The sequence below is a fragment of the Schistocerca americana genome, chromosome 2, assembly GCF_021461395.2.
Source record: "Schistocerca americana isolate TAMUIC-IGC-003095 chromosome 2, iqSchAmer2.1, whole genome shotgun sequence".
Taxonomy (NCBI): domain Eukaryota; kingdom Metazoa; phylum Arthropoda; class Insecta; order Orthoptera; family Acrididae; genus Schistocerca; species Schistocerca americana.
In genome coordinates, this window is record NC_060120.1 from 345,388,699 (window position 1) to 345,408,792 (window position 20,094).

A 20,094-nucleotide genomic window follows, 5' to 3' on the forward strand; every position below is an offset into this window, starting at 1 on the left:
GAATACACATTAAGAGGAACAGGAATGACACTTTATTCAAAGACAATAATTACAGCGACGTCACCGCAACTTTTGATGGTGCCCTAGGTATAACAGAAGACTTGGTGTTAATAGGGTGTGTGGTCACCTCGAGAGCAATGCATGTTCTGCAGCACGCTCCCATGCTGGCTACAAAGAAGTTGGTTAGGAGTTCTTGTGATAGGGCTTGCTATTCCTCCACCAGCGCGTTTGACAGCTGCGGAATGGTCGTTGGTGCACGTCTCCCCAACTCATCCCACACCTGCTCGACTGGTTTTAACTCAGGGGAACGGAAATGCCACGACATTCGCCGAAATTCCTCTCATTCCAGGAGCTCCTCAACCTGCGCAGTTTAATCCGGCCGTGCACTGCCATCCGTAAAAAGGAAGTCAGGCAGAATGCACCCACGAAAAAAAAAGCCACACGTGTGAAGGAGTATAGTGTCGCGACAGCGTTGACCCGTGACGGCGCAGTGTTCAAGGATTTGGGGGTCAAAGATCCGACACTGTCTCCCCACACCATAACACGTGGGCCAATGAAATAGTCATTTGCGACAAGGCTGGAATTACCGCTTCATATGGCGAGAGTGGGAACACTTAGTGCATCCATGAGCATTGTTGCACATGATTATGTGTTCAGGTTTGGGAAAGGGGTGGGGGGGTGGGTTTGTACTGACCTGCAAATCTTTACAGGTGAGGGCTATTATGACACTATTCTCCTCCCACACGTACACCTCTTCAGGGGTGGATTCGAACCTGAGATCATGTTGATGAATGACAATGTGCAACCGTTTCGAACTTCACAGGTGGACATTCTGTCGGAACGAGAGGATATTCGACACATGTACTGGCCTGTCGGTTCCCTCGAGTTAAATACCATCGAGCAAGTGTGGGATTCGTTGGAGATAGGTATTGCAGCTCTTCCATATGGTCCAACGACGGTCTAGTAGTTGTCAACGGCACTGGTGGAGGAATGGAACACCCTGCAACAGGTTCCCGTCGCCAACTTGTGCCAGCATGGGAGCACTTTGCAGAGCATGCAGGGCATTAGGCGCCCTATTAAGAACCATGATCTGCTTTCATAATGTCTTGTGTCCATAGCAAATCGTGGTGACTTGAGAGTAATTATTTTCCTTTATTAAGGTGTCATTTAGTATTGTCGCGTTTAGTACTTCTTTCACTTACCTTCTACTATACTGTAACAGTTCCTTCTATGCATGTTCAAATGTTCAGATGTGTGTGAAATCTTATCGGACTTAACTGATAAGGTCATCAGTCCCTAAGCTTAAACACTAGTTAACCTAAATTATCCTAAGGGCAAACACATACACCAATGCAGGAGGTAGGACTCCGCCGGGACCAGCAGCACAGTCCATGAATGCAGCGCCTCAGACCGCTCGGTTAATCCCGCGCGTTTATATGCATGCTCCAAGTATTATCAAGCTGTGTTATTCGGCAGTGACACATTATAGGAAAGTTACTTTCGTTCTTAAATACTGAAGGCTATATACCGAGTGAGGATTTTTTATCTTGAGACGACGAAATAAAGAAGGAAAAAATGGTAACACCAGGAAGGAGTTGTGCGACATAAACGAAAGATGGTAGGTGTGCTTTTACATCTGAAAGATGATGTCTATTAACATTTCGCGCAGCTGGCCGGGGTGGCCGAGCGGTTCTAGGCGCTACAGTCAGGAACCGCATGACCACTACGGTCGCAGCGGTGTCGAATATCCTCTCGTTCCAACAGAACCTCCACCTGCGAAGTTCGAAACGGTTACACATTGTCATTCATCAACATGATCTCAGGTTCGAATGCACACCTGCCTCGGGAATGGATGTGAGTGCTGTCCTTAGGTTAGTTAGGTTTAAGTAGTTCTAAGATCTAGGGGACTGATGACATCAGAAGTTAAGTCCCTTAGTGCTCAGAGCTATTTGAACTAACATTTCGCACATATTGTGTAAGAATGGTGGTAGTAGCGCCACCATGAGGGTGCAATTTGCTTTATACACACGTTGTGACGGTCGTGAGCTTCAGGGTCCTTTGGGACTGGACGTGATGAGTTGATGTTAGTCAAGAAAGCCGTTATGGCGATAAAACTTCCATTATCAACGCCCAACTGATTTTAACGAGTCTTGTAGTAGGGCTACGATAATCTGGATGTTCCTTCCGCGATACTGCAGTTAGAGTTCGCAACCCGCTCGGTTAGCCGAGCAGTCTAACGCACGGCTTTTCGGATTGGGAAGGAGCGCCTGGTCCCCAGCAAGCATCCTGCCGGCGGACATGTGTCGAGGTCCGGTGAGCCGGCCAGTCTGTGGGTGGTTTTTAGGTGGTTTTCCATCTGCTTCGGCGAATACGGGCTGTTTCCTCTTATTCCGCCTCGGCGATTGCTGCACAAACAAGTTCTCCACGTACGCGTACGCCACCGTTACTCTAATACGCAAACATAGGGACTACACTCGTCTGGTGTGAGACGTTTCCCTGGGGGAGGGGGGGGGGGGAGGGGAGGGTTCCACCGGGGGCTGAGCGGCACAATAACCCTGAAAGAGTGGTTCGGTGTGGCACGGCGGAGAGGTGAAGTGGACTGCGGTAGTCGTCGTGGGATTGTGGACCACTGCGGCTGCGACAGGGATGGAGCTACTCCGTCGATCTAGGCCTCCGGTTAACATACAATACAATACAAAGAGTTTGTAGGAATGTAGCCATTGTACATGTGTACTGGTAGAGGCAGTCGCGAGAATGTGCGATCGCAAACTGACCGGGCTCCAGATGGTAATGTGGCATAGCGGAGAGGGAAGACCGTCGTGTTCACCGTATGAATCTGGAGCATCTTACGGCATCTGCAGCAGCAATTTGAGTAGTATTTTGCCCCACGGTCACACGACGAACGTTGCAAATCTGTCACTTCAAAAGTAAGCTCCGAGTCAGATGCCCTGCAGCGTGTGTTCCACTGACCCCAGACCACCTCCATCTGCGACTTCAGCGATGTCAAGCGAGAACTCATTGGAGGACAGGGTGGAGGTCTGATGTGTTTTCTGATGAAAGTTGGTACTGCATCGGTGCCAATGGTGGCCGTGTGTTGTTAGAACGAGGCCAGCTGAGGAACAGCAACCAGCGTGTCTGCGTGCTGGACACACTGGACATACACCAGGAGTTATGGTCTTGGATGCGATATGGCATGACAGAGGGAGCACTCTTGCAGTTATCCTACGGACCCTGAATGCAAATTTATACGTCAGTCTGGTGATTTGACCTGTTCTGTTGCCATTCGTGAACAGCATTCCAGGGGGTGTTTTCCAACAGGATAACGCTCGCCCACATACCGTAATAGTAATCCAACATGCTCTCCAGAGTGGCGAGAAGTTGCTTTGGCCTGCTCGATCATCAGATGTGTGTCCAATCGAGCACTTATGCTACATCAGTGTACGACAACCGCAGTGTCATCCTCAAACAGCATTAACTATCTATGAATTGACGGATTAAGTGAACAGGCGTGGAACTCCATCCCACAAACTGACATACGGTACTGTTGCAACACAACGCATGCACGTTTGCATGGTTGGGTTCAATATTCTAGCAGTTACAGTGGTTATTAAGATACCAGAATTTCCCATTTGCAATGGCTTACTTCGCGCTTACATTACCGTGTGATCTTGAAGTCCTAATCACTTACTTATGTTACCTAGACAAATGAATTCCCGAAATTTCATTACACTTCATTATTTTTTGGCGTTGTAATTTCCTTTTTTTTTGCCGAAGTTTAGCTCAAAACTACGCACCCGATTAAAAAGTGACAAAATATGTGTTCAGTACTTTTAAAAGGTATAATCCGGCGATACCAATGTTGATCCCCAGCCAAATACCAAGGTTTAAATAGGAAATCCAATTTTTATCGTAGAATCGGCCCCAGTGGGAAAAAATACGTAACGTGGGTAAAAATACGTAAATGGTAAAATACGTATACGTAACACTTTTGTCATTACGTGATAGTTTATTATCTTGAGAAAAATGCACTGGATCAAAAATGAAAAAGCAGGCGCTTGTCGATAACGACTGAGTGTTTCACAGAACTTCCATGTAGCTGTTTGAAACGTTAATTCATTCATTGTTTAACTTCATCTCGTTGCGTGCACGTCGTCCTTCATTTGTTAAATGAGTTCATTCATACAATGACCCCGATATTGTGTATAAATCAGATTGTTACGGCAAAAGGAGAAAAATGAAGTGGTTTGTATTTATGGAGAATTTGGCAGAAATGTCGGTAATGCTATAATCTTTTATGATCAACGTTTTCCAAACAGGGTCCCATTGCGACTGTCTCTTTATCTAAGTTGCATGCCATTTATATATTGCTCATATGTTGATGGGTGCGATCGATTGGGTGGCTCTCCACTAGGGGTACTTTTTATCCATGAAAAGGGAATCATCGAAAAACAGTTTCTGGAGAGAAGTGTGAAATTGTGATATTAGCTGCAGTGAATCACAACTCTAATGTGAGCACTCAGCAATTAATCCGTGAATGGAGAGTTAATCAGACTACCGTTTGCCGAATTTTTGAACTTAAAATATATTATCCGTTTTAGTTCTTCCAACGGGAACTTCATGGCAATGGGTTTCAGAACAAGGAAAGTTTGGCCAGTAGTTGTATGACGAAATACAGAGAGACGACGATTTCTTTTCTCAAGTATATTTCTCTGACGAGTTGACCTTCACGAGCCGTGTTATCATTAATCGACGCAACAAACATTATTCAAATGTGGAACCACCCATATTCATTATGCTAAGCTTAACATCAGCGTCGGTGGAATGTGGATGTTTGGTGTGGAATAGTTGGTAACAAAATCTTTAGTCCATTCTTTATTGATGGTAACTTTAATGCTGATGAATACGAACATTCTTGGAGAGCGTCCTTCCAGTATTGCTTGCAGACCTTCCCATGGACTAGCGAGAAACAATGGGGTTTCAACGCGATGGTTGACCTGCACATTATTCTGAACCAGCGCGGGAAGGAATAGATCGCTTGTGCAATCATCGATGTATCGGAAGATGCAGTCCAGTCTCTTGTAACGCAAGGTCGCCAGATCTTACTTCGCCTGACTTTTGTTTTGTAGAGTTTATGATGAACTGCCAGCAACTCACAATTATATGATTCGTCCATCCCAATGCATGTCAGAAGATTATAGCGGAAATACTTCTCACTTGTGTGGACACATTCTTTTTCTTTCCTTTATTGCGATTTCATTCCCCTGCCCCATATGAGCAGGGGAGGGCTGACAGCGGCTCGACTCATTCTATTAGGATAAGTAAGTGCACCGAAGTAACTGGCGACATTCTGAGTACCTACAGTGTAATAATTATTACATACCAGCACCCCGTTGGTTCGAGGTGAGAGGACACACCTCGAAGAAGTTCTTTCACAATTACTGAAAATGTCTTTCTTTTTTTCCTTACCCTACGCATTTTCTCGAAATAATACCGTTTATGATCATTATTTGGGTTTTTTGTCGATGACAACGCCAACTGCCACGCAACGAAGAAAATGTTACACACGAAAGTTACGCATTTTTTCCGTAGAATGCGAATCTACAATAAAAGTGGGATGTTTCTACTTAAGATTTCCAAGTTGCCCTCAGCCTCATTCTCGTTTTTTGTCGGATGAGTGGTTTTTGAGATATTTCGTTGACTCAAGATAAAGAAACGCACCTGTACATTCCACTGTTCATAAAAGTTCACAATGAGCGTGAAATATTTCAAGGATCTTGCCTTGTAAGCAAGCTGTCCGCAGCATCTGCCAGTCCAGCAAGGAATGCAAGAGGCATCTGTTGAGTTTCGAAAGTAAGGAAAAGGCACTTCCAGAATTCAATCTCGTCCAGATAGCACAGGTGGTGATTGTTTTTCTTTGTAGGCGCGAAAACAACTAGTGTCATGCACGAACATGTCAAAATTATAAAACACAAAGACAAAGAGAGGATTTAAAAACGACTACACGCCAATGCCAATCTACGGAAGATAAGACAACTAAAAACTGGAATGTGGAGAAAGGTCAATAAAAGACTCCATAGAGAAACTGAGGTCCAGATCTAAACAAATAAATGGCCTTCGCCATACTGTTAAGAGGGATAAAAAATAAAACGCGGTCGACAGCCCGCTCGTCGGTCGCTAGAACGGCCGATACCTCAGATTGCAAACACGAACGGGAACGTAAGCGGTTTAAAAAAGTATTCCGTCAGGAAATGGCGGGAAAGAAGTTATCGGGTACGAGTCCCTGTTGGAACACAATTGCTATATCAAATGTTATTTGTAAAAGTGTGCTCTAAGCTTGAGCTACTCTGTCATTTACGTCTACATCTACATTTGCATCAAGTTATTACGATGAAGATTTGTGACTCTCATTGATTCATGTTCTGTGAAAATAATTCAGCATACAAATTACACAACCTCAGCGTTCACTTTACAGTTACCGTTCGGAAGTTTACGTTCAGTGATACGTAGAGTGATTTAATTGCTCTGAGCACTATGGGACTTAACGTCTTAGGTCATCAGTCCCCTACAACTTAGAACTACTTAAACCTACCTAACCCAAGAACCCGTGGTCTAGGAGTAGCGTCTTTGATTCATAAACAAAACGTCTTCGGTCCCGGGTTCGATCCCCACCATTGCTTAAATTTTGATAAATAATCAGCATTGGCGGCCGAAGACTTCTGGCATAAGAAGTCAGCCTCATTCTGCCAACGGCCTTCTCAAAGAGAGCGGAGGAGCGGATAGAGGTTCAGGGCACTCTCTTGTCCTAGGGGTGGGAAATTGCCCCTAAAGGCGGAAGAATCAGCAATGATCAACGACATGAGAATGCAGAAGGCAATGGAAACCACTGCATTAAAGACACGTAACGTGTATCCACAGGACATGTGGCCTGTAGTTGAAGAAGTGTCATGATGATCTCTCCATTAGCAAAAGATTCCGGAATAGTCCCCCATTCGGATCTCCGGGAGGGGACTGCCAAGGGGGAGGTTACCATGAGAAAAAGATTGAATAATCTACGAAAGGATAACGTTCTACGAGTCGGGGCGTGGAATGTCAGAAGCTTGAACGTGGTAGGGAAACTAGAAAATCTGAAAAGGGAAGTGCAAAGGCTCAATCCAGATACAGTAGGGGTCAGTGAAGTGAAGTGGAAGGAAGACAAGGATTTCTGGTCACATGAGTATCCGGTAATATCAACAGCAGCAGAAAATGGTATAACAGGTGTAGGATTCATTATGAATAGGAAGGTAGGGCAGAGGGTGTGTTACTGTGAACAGTTCAATGCCCGGGTTGTTCTAATCAGAATCGACAGCAGACCAACACCGAAATCAGATACTGGATTGTAAGGCATACCCAGGAGCAGATATAGAATCAGATCACAATATGGTAGTGATGGAGAGTAGGCTGAAGTTCAAGACATTAGTCAGGAAGAATCAATACGCAAAGAAGTGGGATACGGATGTACTAAGGAATGACGAGTTACGTTTGAAGTTCTCTAAGGCTATAGATACAGCAATAAGGAATAGCCTAGTAGGCAGTACAGTTGAAGAGGAATGGACATCTCTAAAAAGGGCCATCACAGAATTTGGGAAGGAAAACATAGGTACAAAGAAGGTAGCTGCGAAGAAACCATAGGTAACTGAAGAAATACTTCAGTTGATTTATGAAAGGAGGAAGTACAAACATGTTCCGGGAAAATCAGGAAGACAGAAATACACTCCTGGAAATTGAAATAAGAACACCGTGAATTCATTGTCCCAGGAAGGGGAAACTTTATTGACACATTCCTGGGGTCAGATACATCACATGATCACACTGACAGAACCACAGGCACATAGACACAGGCAACAGAGCATGCACAATGTCGGCACTAGTACAGTGTATATCCACCTTTCGCAGCAACGCAGGCTGCTATTCTCCCATGGAGACGATCGTAGAGATGCTGGATGTAGTCTTGTGGAACGGCTTGCCATGCCATTTCCACCTGGCGCCTCAGTTGGACCAGCGTTCGTGCTGGACGTGCAGACCGCGTGAGACGACGCTTCATCCAGTCCCAAACATGCTCAATGGGGGACAGATCCGGAGATCTTGCTGGCCAGGGTAGTTGACTTACACCTTCTAGAGCACGTTGGGTGGCACGGGATACATGCGGACGTGCATTGTCCTGTTGGAACAGCAAGTTCCCTTGCCGGTCTAGGAATGGTAGAACGATGGGTTCGATGACGGTTTGGATGTACCGTGCACTATTCAGTGTCCCCTCGACGATCACCAGTGGTGTACGGCCAGTGTAGGAGATCGCTCCCCACACCATGATGCCGGGTGTTGGCCCTGTGTGCCTCGGTCGTACGCAGTCCTGATTGTGGCGCTCACCTGCACGGCGCCAAACACGCATACGACCATCATTGGCACCAAGGCAGAAGCGACTCTCATCGCTGAAGACGACACGTCTCCATTCGTCCCTCCATTCACGCCTGTCGCGACACCACTGGAGGCGGGCTGCACGATGTTGGGGCGTGAGCGGAAGACGGCCCAGCTTCATGGAGACGGTTGCGAATGGTCCTCGCCGATACCCCAGGAGCAACAGTGTCCCTAATTTGCTGGGAAGTGGCGGTGCGGTCCTCTACGGCACTGCGTAGGATCCTACGGTCTTGGCGTGCATCCGTGCGTCGCTGCGGTCCGGTCCTAGGTCGACGGGCACGTGCACCTTCCGCCGACCACTGGCGACAACATCGATGTACTGTGGAGACCTCACGCCCCACGTGTTGAGCAATTCGGCGGTACGTCCACCCGGCCTCCCGCATGCCCACTATACGCCCTCGCTCAAAGTCCGTCAACTGCACATACGGTTCACGTCCACGCTGTCGCGGCATGCTACCAGTGTTAAAGACTGAGATGGAGCTCCGTATGCCACGGCAAACTGGCTGACACTGACGGCGGCGGTGCACAAATGCTGCGCAGCTAGCGCCATTCGACGGCCAACACCGCGGTTCCTGGTGTGTCCGCTGTGCCGTGCGTGTGATCGTTGCTTGTACAGCCCTCTCGTAGTGTCCGGAGCAAGTATGGTGGGTCTGACACACCGGTGTCAATGTGTTCTTTTTTCCATTTCCAGGAGTGTACAAGTCGCTGAGGAATGAAATAAATAGGAAGTGCAGGGAAGCTAAGACGAAATGGCTGCAGGAAAAATGTGAAGACATCGAAAAAGATATGATTGTCGGAAAGACAGACTCAGCATACAGGAAAGTCAAAGCAACCTTTGGTGACATTAAAAGCAACGGTGGTAACATTAAGAGTGCAACGGGAATTCCACTGTTAAATGCAGAGGAGAGAGCAGATAGGTGGAAAGAATACATTGAAAGCCTCTATGAGGGTGAAGATTTGTCTGATGTGATAGAAGAAGAAACAGGAGTCGATTTACAAGAGATAGGGGATCCAGTATTAGAATCGGGATTGAAAAGAGCTTTGGAGGACTTACGGTCAAATAAGGCAGAAGGGATGGATAACATTCCATCAGAATTTCTAAAATCATTGGGGGAAGTGGCAAAAAAACGACTATTCACGTTGGTGTGTAGAATATATGAGTCTGGCGACATGCCATCTGAGTTTCGGAAAAGCATCATCCACACAATTCCGAAGACGGCAAGAGCTGACAAGTGCGAGAATTATCGCACAATCAGATTAACAGCTCATGCATCGAAGCTGCTTACAAGAATAATGTACAGAAGAATGGAAAAGAACATTGAGAATGCGCTAGGTGACGATCAGTTTGGCTTTAGGAAAAGTAAAGGGACGAGAGAGGCAATTCTGACGTTACGGCTAATAATGGAAGCAAGGCTAAATAAAAATCAAGACACTTTCATAGGATTTGTCGACCTGGAAAAAGCGTTCGACAATATAAAATGGTGCAAGCTGTTCGAGATTCTGAAAATAGTAGGGGTAAGCTATAGGGAGAGACGGGTCATATACAATATGTACAACAACCAACAGGGTATAATAATAGTGGACGATCAAGAACGAAGTGCTTGTATTAAGAAGGGTGTAAGACAAGGCTGTAGCCTTTCGCCCCTACTCTTCAATCTGTACATCGAGGAAGCAATGATGGAAATAAAAGAAAGGTTCCGGAGTGGAATAAAAATACAAGGTGAAAGGATAACAATGATGCGATTCGCGGATGACATTGCTATCCTGAGTGAAAGTGAAGAAGAATTGAATGATTTGCTGAACGGAATGAACAGTCTAATGAGTAGACAGTATGGTCTGAGAGTAAATCGGAGAAAGACGAAGGTAATGAGAAGTAGTAGAAATGAGAACAGCGAGAAACTTAACATCAGGATTGATGGTCACGAAGTCAATGAAGTTAAGGAATTCTACTTCCTAGGCAGTAAAATAACCAATGACGGACGGAGCAAGGAGGACATCAAAAGCAGACTCGCTATGGCAAAAAAGGCATTTCTGGCCAAGAGAAGTCTACTAATATCAAATACCGGCCTTTAACTTGAGGAAGAAATTTCTGAGGATGTACGTCTGGAGTACAGCATTGTATGGTAGAGAAACATGGACTGTGGGAAAACCGGAACAGAAGAGAATCGAAGCATTTGAGATGTGGTGCTATAGACGAATGTTGAGAATTAGGTGGACTGATAAGGTAAGGAATGAGGAGGTTCTATGCAGAATCGGAGAGGAAAGGAATATCTGGAAAACACTGATAAGGAGAAGGGACAGGATGATAGGACATGTGCTAAGACTTGAGGGAATGACTTCCATGGTACTAGAGGGAGCTGTAGAGGGCAAAAACTGTAGAGGAAGACAGAGATTGGAATACGTCAAGCAAATAATTGAGGACATAGGTTGCAAGTGCTACTCTGAGATGAAGAGGTTAGCACAGGAAAGGAATTCGTGGCGGGCCGCATCAAACCAGTCAGTAGACTGATGACAAAAAAAAAAAAAAAAAAAAAAAAAAAAAAAAAAAAAAAAAAAAAAAACCTAAGGACATCACACACATCCATGGCCGAAGCAGGATTCGAGCCTGCGACCGTAGCAGTCCTGCGGTTCCGGACTGCAGCGCCTAGAACCGCATGGCCACCGCGGCCGGCTCTTACAGTCATTTAAAGAGCAAAAAAACTTTTACAATTTGCAGAGTGAGTCTTTCACTCTACTTTCGAGGACTCCATGCTTTGAAAATTCCTCATACGTTTAAAATGTGTCGAGCATGGTCTCTAACCCAGACACTTGACTCAGATACGATTTTCAGTTCGCGCCCCTGCCCGGTACACAGTTTTAATCTTCTTGAGATTAATAATTACTCATTTTAGATCTTCCTCCTTAAAATCATCCGATCGGAGTGGCCGATCGGTTCTGGGCGTTACAATCTGGAACCGCGCGACCGCTACTGTAGCAGGTTCGAATCCTGCCTCGGGCATGGATGTGTGTGATGTCCTTAGGTTAGTTAGGTTTAAGTAGTTCTACGTTCTAGGGGACTGATGACCTCAAACGTTATGTCCCATAGTGCTCGGAGTCATTTGAACCATTTGAACCTTAAAATCAAATAAAATGGCTCGAAGTACTATGGGACTCAACATCTGAGGTCATCAGTCCCCTAGACTTAGAACTACTTAAACGTAACTAACCTAAGGACATCACACACATCCATGCTCGAGGCAGGATTCAAACCAGCGACCGTGGCAGCAGCGCGGTTGCGGACGAAAGCGCCTAGAGCCACTAGGTCACAGCGGTCGTCTCTTCCTCCTAAACTGCGTGAAAAAAATCCTTACTGGTTGCCTGGACATAGATTGCTTCTCTTTGTTAGCTATCTTGCTCTTGTTCTCAATTTGAAATATCTCTTTTAGCTTTCTGAAATATCTGTATGGTTTCCTTTCGGATTTATTTTTGAGAATCGTTTGTGTAATAAAGTAACGTAGACGCCAAGTTGAACTCATTCACGTGTTTGATAAGAAAACAATTAAGATTGAGGTTATTTGTTATTTTCAAAGTGCAAGATGGCTGTTTTATGGAAGAAAACGACGACTGTTAAAGGTAATATTTTTTTATACAGCAAGTCACCTGCCTACTGACGAACCGTAGAATTCGTTGTAGCCTACCGAAGTAACAAATTCACTTTTTTATGTTTTCTAGCTTGTGAGCTTTACTTACGCTAATGCGTGCTGGCAAAGTAATCGTGTCAATTTTATTAATGCCACATACATGTGAGAGCTTACGTTGGGAAATGTTTATGAAATTCGTCAGACGCAGAGTTGCGAATGGTTCTCCCGGTTCAAATGAAATCAGTCAGTGGCAGGTGACGCTATACCAAGAAGATCTTAGACGTTTAATGGCGGTAGCAACACTTAAAAGTCAACGTGAAGCTTCTCATTAATCGTCATCTGTCAAGTAACTTGCTAAGGAAGCTGGAATCTCAACTGACGAGAGCTGAAAAATTAATGTTGCCTGGAGTTGCTCTAAAGGTCTTCCCTAAACCACCATTGAGAAGCAGAAGGAACATCGACTGAACGTTTCCAAGCAAGGGACTCCATGCAGTCTCACGATGGCAAAAATAAATAAATAAATAAAAAATAAATAAAAATAGAAAAATCGTGCATGATATTGATTATAACGGGTTTTCCACGACATTGTAGCCAAAGTGACATCAAAGTGGTCTTCGAAAGGTTTCCTGTACACAAAGTATGTACGAAAGTATCGATTAGCTCGTAAATAGAGGCTGAGTTATTTTTATGGCAACAGAAATTTTCATTTCAAATTTTTAATTCAAGGCGAAACAGTTCATCGCCACTACCATGCAAGCGTTGCGAAAAGATACATACGTGCAACAGTTTGTGGGCATATGACATGAACTGGTGACGAAACCTTAAACGTAAATAAATTACGTGGCACACTTCAGTTTTGTTGGCAGGATAAATGAAATGACTACGAAGCAGATTCCTTACAAAATACGCGCGCGACCTAACCTGCAGTAGTCTATGTATGTCTATCTAGTCAGAGATGGTTACGGGACTCGGCTGATCGCTACAGGATGTCAAATGAAACACCATTCAACCGTCTAATTTTCAAACTTATTTTATTTGGCTACCAGTTTCGGTGATTAAGCACGTCATCTTCAGGCAACTGACCGACGTGTGGGAAGGTTGCACCTCGCCCGATGAAAATAAGGGCCAGCATTCAAATACTGGTATCTGTAGATTTCTGTTTGTTACAGCGATCACTTCAATCATCTGCCGACTGTTAGACAAGCATCCAAACCAAACCAATACGGAGATTCTTCGTGAATTCCCGGAGAGGAGACGACGCTCATTTCGCGGAACATCGTTAAGAAAATTTAGAGAACAGTTTTTGAAGCTGATTGCAGAACGATTCTACTGCCGCCAACGTACATTTAGTGTAGAAACCACTAAATAAGGTAATAGAAATCAGGCCTCGTATGGAGACAGATGACAATAGTTTTCCCACGCTCTATTTGCGAGTAGAACAGGAAAGGAAATGACCAGTAGTGGTGCAAGGTCTCCTCCTCCATGCACCATACTGTGTGCACGGTATGTGCGAAGATGTAGATTAATCAGTCAAAAAATAAGAACGTTCGCATAAAATTATAAACGAAGGTTAAGTATTTCCAGAATTCTTGTCAGTCTCACGAATTTCAAGAGAGCTCTATTAACCGTGTGTGTCACAAGTTTTCAGAAGTTTTCACAAATGTGTAACTGTTCTGCTGTCCATGTTCATACGTAATGTACGAGTCGCAATGTAGTAGCTTTGCATACAAATTAATAATTAGGTGTACTAATGGATCGTGCGCTCAGATCTCGACTCCACAGTGGATCCGGCGCCGAGAAGCGGTGCACCCTTGCACCCTCGGGCTGGGGCCGGTCCTGAATACATCATTACCGCGACTGCAGCTCAACGTTCCGTGACTATGGGATCGCATCTGTCCACTCACACTCGAAGATTTAAGCGTTTTCTGCCAAAACGCTTCACCTGCACTACTCAAGAATGCTCTTCTTGTCTCCAAATTTAAAATCAGTAAGAGTGATTTCAGGCGTGCCGCAGGGGAGTGTCGTAGGACCGTTGATATTCACAATATACATAAATGACCTTGTGGATGACATCGGAAGTTCACTGAACCTTTCTGCGGAGGATGCTGTGGTATATCGAGAGGTTGTAACAATGGAAAATTGTACTGAAATGCAGGAGGATCTGCAGCGAATTGACGCATGGTGCAGTGAATGGCAATTTAATCTCAATGTAGACAAGTGTAATGTGCTGCGAATACATAGAAAGAAAGATCACTTATCATTTAGCTACAATATAGCAGGTCAGCAACTGGAAGCAGTTAATTCCACAAATTATCTGGGAGTACGCATTAGGAATGATTTAAAATGGAATGATCATATAAAGTTGATCGTTGGTAAAGCAGATGCCACACAGATTCATTAGAAGAATCCTGAGGAAATGCAATCCGAAAACAAAGGAAGTAGGTTACAGTAGGCTTGTTCGCGCACTGCTTGAATACTGCTCAGCAGTGTGGGATCCGTGCCAGATAGGGTTGATAGAAGAGATAGAGAAGATCCAACGGAGAGCAGCCCGCTTCGTTACAGGATCATTTAGTAATCGCGAAAGTGTTACGGAGATGATAGATAAACTCCAGTGGAAGACTCTGCAGGAGAGACGCTCAGTAGCTAGGTACGGGGTTTTGTTGAAGTTTCGAGAACATACCTTCACCGAGGAGTAAAGCATTATATTGCTCCCTCTTACGTATATCTCGCGAAGAGACCATGAGGATAAAATCAGAGAGATTAGAGCCCACACAGACGCATACCGACAATCATTCTTTCCACGAACAATACGAGACTAGAATAGAAGGGAGAACCGATAGAGGTACTCAAGGTACCATCCGCCACACATCGTCAGGTGGCTTGCGGAGTATGGATGTAGATGTAGATATAGACGTAGATCGAAATTATTGACAGTTTAAAGATAAGTTGTCATTGTCACTGAAAGACGAGACTAAAGAAATCATGCTTTCTTGAGGAAAGAATCGTGCACCGTTCTGGGCTCCAATAACAAAGAGGCCCGCAAGCGTGAGAAAACGATTCATCACTAATTACTCGTTTTTACTCACAGGTATTATGTCACTAATTTTATTTTACATTTTGACATGGAAAACACATCCGTTTTGTATGACGATAGGTTCCAGAACATTTATTTGGGCCATTTTAAGTAATTTTGGTGAAACTCGGTGGTATATAGCCTCCAGTTTTTTTGGGAGGTAGAGGGCAGGGAACGTCAATCGTGGCGGGCCAACCGAAACCGTCGCCGGGCAACATGCCCCAACAAGCAGAGCCGGAGCTGCCGCTGCATTGCTTCCGGAGGGGAGGAGCGGGCGGAGAGTAAATTTCCGTGTCTCCTACCGCCGGAGACGCGGCTCGAGTGCGGCCGAAGAAGGAGATTTGGAGCGGCTGCAGAGCACAGGCAGTTCACTTGTGTGCTGCGGTAACTCGAGAGCGGAAGCGAAGCGCTCGTACAGAACTAACAAGGGAAGCGTGTCTGCTCCCCATCACCGATTTCGACCACATATATGCTACATGCAGGGCTTGGCCGGAAATGAAAGTGATGGAATTGTCGATCCAGATAGCCAAGCGTTTGGAAAAAATGCCATTTTTGGCATACAGGTAGATCGGAAAGATATGAGCCGTTCATGCTTACGTAGTTTCCAGGCAGCGACTGGCACAGCAGAAAGATTGCTGGACAGTAATCCGAGGCGCGTGGGTTGGAGTCCCTGAGTGAAAATATTTTCTTTATTTTCGTTTTCTGCATTACGTATACTGTAAATAAACAGAAATAATGTTCAATGTGTTGTGTCTATTAATATTCTCATGAAAGACAAGGGAAACTTCTGGATTGGATGTAAATTCCCAGGAAAAGATTATGAGGTATACACGAGAAATTCATATAGAAAATTACCTTTATTAATTGAAGCTATATGGTTCCAGAGATTTTGCCATGTTTCAGATGTCTACGTATACACGCAGACTAAAGGTACGAATGAAAATTTGTAACAAGGCCGGGAGTCGAATCTTGACCGCCTGCGCAATAGGTAGGTGCCCCAACCACCAAGCCACCCTAGAACGGCCTCCCTTCTGAGTCCAAATTCCCATTCACTCCGCAGTCCATTTGGTATTCCCCCTAAACTCAAACTAGAGTATATTGGAAAAGCACCTCAGCATCGAATGAAACAGGGTATCACGCCTGACACCCAGGCATGGGTGCTTTACTCAGCTGGGCTCCAGAGGACTTTCACAATTCTTCATTCGATGTTTTACACGTCCTGGGGTGATATTAATAAAAAGAACAGCGAAAGCACTTATCTTCACGGCACCTTGCACGCGTTGCAAACGCCGCAAATTTATAATTACAGGGCTGTTTAGAAGCTCCTATAGAGAAACGAAACTAATTTGCATTCATAAAAGGTCCGTTCTCGTCGCATATTTTGGAACCAAAGAGTGCGTAAAGTACCATTTTACCAAATATTGGTGATGATACTGGTGAAGAACAATGTGATTTATTATCACGCAATACTCTCGGAATATGATTTATTGCACTCTATCGAAGAGATAAGAGCAGTTTAGGAGTTTTTTTTGCAAATTCTTTACCTGCCGATAAAAATTGAATGATAGCGTTGCAATAGCAGAACATATACATTGGGGAGAGAGGGGGGAGGGGGGGTTGAAGAAACACTTTAATACTGCACGATGGAAATCCTGCTTTTCATCTTAAAATTCCCATAGTATAACTGCCGATTTGTTTGTCCTTCCCACAAGACATTTAACAACTTTTTTTCTCCTGCACTTAGGGCGTTCATTACATGTGTCAAAAACTTTTTGTACAAGGCTTTGTAACTTTCTCTGATTTTGACGAAGTAATTTAAAAACCGTGTGGTTAGGGCCTCCCGTCGGGTAGACCGTTCGCCTGGTGCAAGTCTTTCGAGTTGACGCCACTTCGGCAACTTACGTGTCGATGGGGGATGAAATGATGACGATAAGGACAACACAACACCCAGTCCCTGAGCGGAGAAACTCTGACCCAGCCGGGAATCGAATATGGGCCGTTAAGTATGACATTCCGTCGCGCTGACCACACAGCTACCAGGGGCGGACGACGAAGTAATGATGGTACGCATTTTGTCGCCTATTCATACGCAACTTCTTTGCAATCATTAGTCCAAAAGGGGCAGCACTTTCTTGTAGGCATCGTAGACAGTTAGCAATACTCGAAGTTTTTCAGAATGGGTTAAAGCATATTCCGCACTGTACAAGTAGCTATTTTCTTCATATTTCGATTAACTTGCAAATTAAGTAACGTAAAATTTGAAAATAAAAATAATAAATTAGTTTCCGCATAGGAACTCGACCACATGACGCTAGGATTACCGTTATGTACTCTTTCACTGCACCAACCGCTGATTGGAAACTAACTTAAATGGCCTATCCCTTTTCCGACCCGCACAATAAATCCTATGTTTTTCTAAATTATTAGCCATCTGGAACTTCCGTTTCTATCATCTTCATTTCTTGCTAAGCTCTGCATGCACCACAAATTTTTACGATATCGGTGATGACTAGTATGGGTGGCCCCCCTGTCAGTCACGTACAGATGTATTACGCTGGAGTGCGGTATGAAGTACCATGTTTCGTGACTTGTAATTTTTTTGACACAGACTTAGGCTAAACGGCATACTTTCGTGTCGCCCAATATGAAACGTTTACGTCCTCGGGCACTCATTCCCCTAACCATCACTACGGTAAATTCATTATATCCACTGTGGATGACGCAAGCTTTTTCGTGTAGCTGCACTAGGTCCAAGATTTAATGGTTCTACAATACCTTCATCCGATAATGAGCCCGCAGTGCCTCGACAACTAGTTAATGGTACAATAAATTGTATAAAATTCACAAAGCGTGTGGTTGCGTATTATGCCTTCATAAACAGCCATTACTATGTCCATGAACTAGAAACATCGCGAGTGCCGAATTCTTTCGTGTATTGAAAAATTATTTTAGTAACTAGATATTCAGGATTATTTAATAAAATTAAACATTTCGCATTGTAGAGGTAAAGAATGTAATGTATGATCTCCCTTTCAAAATCGATAACAGTAAATAAATAAAACAAAATTGAAATGTAACACCACTATTCTAATGAAAATATATTGAATGGGATTATTTGAATATATTTAAGCCCTTAAGTAATAACCTATATAACCCGAAATCGTTTATCAGATTAAGTTAGAATACTGGTGTAATACACTCTCTAAATTTTTAATGTAATCTGTATTGCAAATGACTCAATAATGGAAGAGCGTGACAGTCATAATCCGGATGTCGCTAGTTGGTGGAAATACATTCTTCACAAGACGTAACTTCCAAAAATGCTGATGATCGGGGCATGATATGAAGACAGTCAGCTGATAAACAAGCAAAACACATTTAATTTAATTATATGCACGCAAGAGCTGTACGGTTTGTTAAAAACCCATAATTTGTACCAGACCGAGAGTCGAACCCGGATTTCCCGCTTGTCGTGAGCGGTCGCTTTAATGAGTCAGACTATTCGAGCACTCTTCCAGGACCGACTCAGACATCCATATGTCCCAATGCTTATGTCCCATAGCGCTCGGACACAGTTGGTCTAATTTCCGCATACGGAGGGACGTCGTTTTTCTCGTTCGATTGCCTTGCTTTCGCGTGCAATAAAGTAATGCAGTGCGCGTATTTTAAAGTGTCATTACAGTTCGGCGCAATTTCCTTCAGACATACGAGCATGCATATCCCAAGGAGCCGACTCTGTCGACAACCGTATTACAGTATTAATAGGGTTAGACAGTAGCTATACAATTTATTAGAAACATATGAAAATTTGTGAAGAAAAGGGATTCGAGCCCGAATTTCCTGCTTGTCACGAGCGGTCACCTTAATTTACGTAAACAACTTCAAATAATCGATATTGTTTCATCATTCCAGCGTTAACAGTCACTGCAATAACTCATAACCGTAAAATATTTATCCAAATTCCGTTTTGAGTGGCTCAAGATGCGATGTACATATAAACGTAATTTCCCAGTCGTATGGTTCATAGAGGCCACCAGTGAAAATGTGATAAGAAGTGTAATTCATCCTTCGAAGTACTCACATTAAGTAATCACTTACCTCAGCTTTTTCTGTACTGTTCGTTTACGTTACTTCTTAGCCCAGTTGCATCACCAACAAACATACAGAGAAATATACGAGGACTTGCATTATTTGTTGATCAGTCGTCTTGTCTGTCCGAGAATGCAATTACATCCTGAGCAAATGACAATGAGAACCTTTGCAAGAAATCGCTGTGCATTAAGGAATATCGTAGATTTAAAATTTCGGGATTGTAAGTTTCAGTTAAAATCGGGATGCATATTACTGTCTCCCCTTGTTGTTGTTGTGGTGTTCAGTCCGAAGATTGGTTTGACGCAGCTCTACAATCTACACTACAATGCGCAGAATTTTTCGTCTTCGAATAACACCTGGAATCCACATCTTTCTAAATCTGCTTACTATATTTATCTCTTGGCCTCCCTCTTCGATTTTTACCCGTCACACGTCCCTCCAATACCAACTTAGTGATCCATTGATGTCTCAGGATGTGTCCTATCAACCGATCCCTTCTTTGAGTCAAACTGTGCTACAAATTTCTTGTGTCGTCAGTTGTAATCAGTACCACAAATACCTTCAGAAAGGAGTTCCTGACACTTAAATCTATACTCGATGATAACAAATTTCTGTTCTTCAGAAACATATTTGTTGCCATTGCCGGTATACACTTTGCAGCCTCCCTACGTCGCCAGTCATTAATTATTACGCTGTCTAAACAGCAAAAGTCGTCTGCTACTTTTACTGTCCCGTTTCCTAATCTAATTCCCTCAACTTCACCTGATTTAATTCGACTACATTCTATTATCATTGTTTTGCTTTTGTTAGTGTTCGTCTCATATCCTCCTTTCAAGCCGCTGTCCATTCCTTTCGAAT